Consider the following 6,000-nt stretch of genomic DNA (forward strand, 5'->3'; position numbering starts at 1 on the left):
CCAATGGCTGTAAGGAAAAAAAAGTGTTCTGCACTATCAATTCTAACAGGAATTGAAAAGCTCACAATTTCAGAATGGAATTGCAGAAAAAAAGAGACAAAATAAATAATAAAAGTCTATTACAAAGGTTTTTTGTATATACAATTTTATATTACCATCTCAAAGTGTTTAATGTCCCTTGGGATTTGTCAAAACATGTATCTATATTTACATACACACACTGCTTGACAAATCCACGACTCTCTAGGTCAGGGTTCTTCAAACTTTAATTCCCAAGAGCCAGTGCCATGATACCACATACCTTTACAACCCTACTTTTATACTTGGTCTGAACATTTCTGAAGTACTATACAAAATAGTAACTAAAATGTTAGCATACTTTATTACTGATTGTAGTCAAACTTTCATATAGTAATCAAATGACAACTAGTACACTAGTGACAATGGGTGTCACCAGGGTACTTGTATGAGGCGTCTAGGGGCAAATAAATGTAGTGCTAGAAAATTTCAATGATACAACAATATGCTAATATATCTAGGTATTTCAATAAAACAACAATATGCAAGGATAAAAAGGTATACAGACTAAATAGTCCAGTAGGTGATATACAATGGTGCAACAGTCCTGCTCATGCAATTCCAGGTGGTTTCAAATAATGCACATCCAGAGCAGTAGGCCACACCTCCGGGGTGTCGTGCCACGACACAGGTTAAGAGAATCTATGGAAAGCAAAATAGAGGGCGCCACATAGTGCAGATCATAAGCAACTTCAAAACAGATAGCGATAAGAGCTAAAGAATCACTTTTATCTATTCACTGGCCTAGAAGGTTTATGAAATCTGGCTAAGATCCTTTGGACTCTCCCTGGTGAGACAAGGATACCTTTTGGCGATATCATCATTTGGTCTACCGGACGACGGGTGGTTCCGGACTACTGGTATTGCACATCAGTGCTTTACATCTTGTGAGTAGGATTCTTTAGCTCTTATCGCTATCTGTTTTGAAGTTGCGTATGATCTGCACTATGTGGCGCCCTCTATTTTGCTTTCCATAGAAACTCTCATATACAACACACACAGTCATATAACACACACACACACACACCACACATATACACAACACACACTCATCCAACACACACACACCAGAAACACTCTCATCCAACACACACACAAACTCTCTCATCCAACACACACACAAACTCTCATATAACACACACACCACACAAACTCTCATACAACACACTCTCATACAGCTTACACACACCACATACAATGCACACGCACCACACAAACTCTCATACAACACACACACCTACAGCACACACAAAAGTCGTGACCCAGTAAACATGGTGTTGTGACCCAGTGGTTTGAAGAACCCTACTCTAGGTCACTAACACAACTGAAAACTACAGTGTACAATCTTTTCAATGTCCCACTGTTTCATTCTGCTTACAGTTTGTAATTTAATGCTGCAAGCACATCAGTCCGCAAGCACTGTTGGTGGCAGACTACCTTAGCCTAAGTCTTCAAATGTCTTTTGGGTACCCAAGATTATCCCTCTCACCTGGGATGCTCGTATTCGCAGCATGGCGAAGCACAATGCAGATGATTGGCTACATTTTTGTGAAGAGAAACTTAGTTTGAGCTATTTGCTATAATTTCCAATAGATTGCCCCATAGCCTGACTCTTCCCAGAACACCTAGTTCCCAGTAACACCATCAAACCGCATGACTGAGCACTGCCCCTTGTACAAAGACAGCTATATTGTGTCTGTATACTGCTATTCACATCTGCATATAGTAAACTTAATACATTCTAGCAGTACAAAATCATAAAAAAGGCAGCATTGCTAAATATAGTGTACTCTGAAGTCAAGTTTATTGCATATGATAGATAGATATTTAGTTTAGGTTTGCAGGACTATTTAAAAACTTATCCCTATTTTTCCAGCATTTGGAACTGAGTTGCATGTAAAAAAACCTACAGACTATCAATCTTTTTGAAATTTAGAATGCATATTTTATTATCTAGAAGTTGCTTTTTTGGTGAAGAAAAACAACTTTCCAAGTTACTTCTGTTATCAAAGTTGCTTTGTTCTCCTGGTATCTTTAGTTAAAGAGTAAAGCTAAGTAGGCCGATAGGAGCTTAGAATAGTGCACACAGTCTATGACAGCACCGTCTGTATCTATGTATAACAATGCTACAAACAAACAATGTCGGAAACCCTGCTGTCAGATGGCTAAAGACACATGCAAGCGCCTGCACTCACCTAGGATTACTATTTAAGAAAATAATAAGAGAACTAAGCAAAATTGATAATAGATGTGTATTGCAAAATTGTTTAAAATAGTGTGCTCTTTCCTGTCCCTTTAAATTTCACTTATTTTGATATAGTTCAAGTGTAGCAGAATCGTCGGGGGGTGGGGGATCAAGGCATGCTCAGTAGAAATTTGGCGGCAGAGGTCTTTGGAAACTGTAGTCACAGATATTGGTCTATATGGTAAAGAAGACTGGAGAGTAGTGGATACAGTCAGCAGTGCCTTGTAAAGTGTGTGTGTATATATAATATATATATATATATATATATATATAACCATGGGCTTAAATCACTTTGGCAAGTAAATCATTTGGTCAGTGTGTGGGTATGTGATATTCCCCTTAATAATTAAATTCCACTTCCTAGCCTGTCAACATCTGGCATCAATCATTACAAAGCATCACAGAGATTTACATACAATTAAAATACTGTGCATGTAAGACATACTTTCTAGTGTCAACATTAGCAATCATGTCCCTGCCACTACCAGCCTCAATGTTTTATATACACACACCTCGGATTTAAAGGGACACCAAACCCATTATTTTTTTCTTTAATGATTGAGATAGAGCAGCAATTTTACGCAACTTTCTAATTTACTCCTATTACAATGTTTATTCATCCTCTTGCTATCTTTATTTAAAAAGCAGAAATGTAAAGCTTAAGAGCTGGCCCATTTTTGGTTGAGAACCTGGGTTATGCTTGTTTATTGGTTTGCTAAACGTAGCCACCAATAAGCAATTGCTATCCAGGGTGCTGAACCTAAAATGGGCTGGCTCCTAAGTTTTAAATTCCTACATTTTAAATAAAGATAGCAAGAGAACAAAGACAAATTGATAGAAAGTTGCTAAAAATTACTGCTCTATCTGAATCATGAAAGAAAGAAAATTGGGTTTAGTATCCCTTTAATAAAATTGTAAAGACACGCACCTTTTTTCTGCCAGCCCTCAGCATTACACATACAAAAAAAAATAAAAAAAATACTAAAGCAGGAAAAATGCATAACATAATTCAGGCAGGGTGGTAAAAACAGGGTATAACTTTATTCAGCACAGTCAGTAGAAGCTTGTAATCTGTTGTGGAGTGAAGATTTATTTTTTTCACACTGGACTAACATTCAATATGAAAAAAAAAAAAAAACTATAAATGGATTGCACTCTCTCAAAACAGAATTAATAGGAATCTAAACCATGGAAGTAAAAAAAGTGTAAGTAACCAACAATGGAGTGGATAAAAACACAATGATACTCAGAGATCTAGTAATAAAGATAAGGAGAGGGGTTGTAAATAATTTGTGGTCTGCTCTGTAAGTGAGAGGAGGGGGAAGGGAAAAAATGAACACAGACAGACTAAGAAAAAAATAAAAACATATGAACAGAAATGCATATAAACAAATAGCAGATGTATATGGAAACGTGTATTATAGAACTATAGATAAGCACACCCATACACATGCAGATAAATGCACAGTAAACATACATATCTATAGCTAGAGGATAGAGATTTCTGTGTGTAAGATTATGTGTATACCTGAATTTATGTATTTAAGTTCCATAATTAAAATTAGTGGTAAAACATCAGTCCTCACTCTTATATTAAAAAAAAAAAAAAAAAAAAAAAAAAAAAAAAAACCTTGAGGGCTGCATGCCAGAGGGAAATTCTCCAGTTTAATGCCAGATTACAGTGCTTTTGTAAGATAACATTGTTTCCTTTTTTGGAAGAATGAGTTAAAAAGTTAGGAAACTGTTTACAGGTGAACCAGTCTACCTATAAACATTTTGTTGTATCTATTACAAAGAGATTATGTGGGCAAGGTGCCACACTGCTTAAAATCTAAACATTCCAAATAAATAAAAAATGTTGGTCAATGTCTTAAAACAGCACACAACATTACAGTAAACCATTCGTTCCAGTCTTGTAAATGGACAGAAATACCTAGAACAAACATGATTTATGTATGTACACACAGACTTGCATGCACTTAAGAATTTCACACTAATCCACAATTTTCTGGATGGATATGCAATAGTTTTCATTCTTCATTTAGGCATTACGGTTAAAACACTGAATTACTGTTAAATTAAAGTGATCAGTTAATAATAAAAATATATAAAATTAATTATGAATATTTACTTTATACATTCTAATATTTTCACATTTAAAAACGGCACAGTTTTTTTATTTGCATTTATAAAACAGTAAGAATGCATCTTTACCATTTATATATGTACACATTCAAAAATATATAATATTTTTGCTGTTTTATGGCATTGTAGTTTACAATACAAATCTATGTTAGATGGTAACACTATTGCAATATACTATATACTGTATATATTATACCCACGCAATATTAAGCTCTACCCAATAACACCTTACACCGTTATAATCTCACAGATGCTATTGCTACTATATATATATTTATATACATTAGTATTAAAAGATACATCTTTAGAGCTGTACAGCAAATGATTCCACCATAACAACGCATATGTACTTATACAGCCATAACAGAACAGAGCCATCACAAATGCACAATTATCTGTATCCTTAGAAAGACGCACACCGTATTCAGTATATGTGTACGGGTACATTTAACGCACACAATTAACACAATATAAACAGAAAAGCACAGCCGTCAGGTTACCCCTCACTCACCTCCCCCGGACCCTCCTGTCGCCATCTTATTACCGAGGTCCCCTGTCACACCGCCGCGCCGTCTGACGTCACCTCGCCATACAGGGGGGACGTAGCGAGGTAGGTGACAGCGTCGGGCCAACCAGGAAGTACTGTGCGTTCTAAAGATGGAAGGGGAAAGCCCGTTTAATGAAAAACTATCATTTCAACTATCTAGCTGCTAAAAATATGAAATAGTTCCGTTACGGAATAGTTCCGTTCCGTATTAATTCGTGCGTATCCATGATGTATACATGAAAGCAAGGCTTAGAGAATGATACTTTTGTTCAGGCTCTGCATGTAAACGTCATCATCGAAGGGAGCAGTTGACAATCAATGTTATAGGCAGATCTGTAAAACCACACTGTGGGTCTCCAAGTCACACTTTTAAATGGGGGAGGATAAAGAGATTTTGAAAAATGAGGGGGAAAAAAACATAATTTATGCTTACCTGAAATTTCTTTCATGGTGGTGAGAGTCCACGATCCATTACCCCTGGGAAATTACTCTTCCTGACCACTAGGAGGAGGCAAATATTGCCAAACTCCAGTGCCATATAAAACCCCTCCCACCCTATGGTAACTAGTATGAGTTATAGCCAAACAAAAAAGAGGTAGGAAAAAACAGAACAAATAAAGGAGAAGGGGAAAAAAGACAAAACTACCACCAGAAAAATACCAGGGTGGGGTCTTGTGCACTCTCATCAACATGAAAGAAATTAATCAGGTAAGCATAAATTATGTTTTCTTTCATATAGGTGATGAGAGTCCACAATCCATTACTTCAGGGAAACCAATACCCAATCTCTTTTTTTTTTCACAATAACAAACTTAGTCCTCAACACTGCCCTGTCTAAATGTAAAATAAGATAATGAATGCCAATTGGCATATGAAATTGTAAAAAAGAACTAAACCTACCAAGACAAAAGCTTAATAAAAGTGGAAAAAGAAGAGCCTGTAAAACCTTCTAAAACAAAAATGAGGAGAAATTGGCTAAATAACA

General features: G+C 36.1%; 1 protein-coding gene across 1 annotated transcript in view; it reads right to left on the reverse strand.

Moving 5' to 3' along the window:
* CAMTA2 (calmodulin binding transcription activator 2) overlaps window positions 1-5,092 on the reverse strand; it is a 307,159-nt gene extending 302,067 nt beyond the window's left edge. Inside the window, exon 1 of the mRNA XM_053718351.1 lies at window positions 4,980-5,092. The gene's annotated coding sequence lies outside the window, so the exon portion shown is untranslated. The remainder of the gene's footprint in view (window positions 1-4,979) is intronic.
* Window positions 5,093-6,000: the final 908 nt, after the last annotated feature.

This window comes from Bombina bombina, chromosome 6 (assembly GCF_027579735.1).
Source record: "Bombina bombina isolate aBomBom1 chromosome 6, aBomBom1.pri, whole genome shotgun sequence".
In the NCBI taxonomy this organism is placed as follows: domain Eukaryota; kingdom Metazoa; phylum Chordata; class Amphibia; order Anura; family Bombinatoridae; genus Bombina; species Bombina bombina.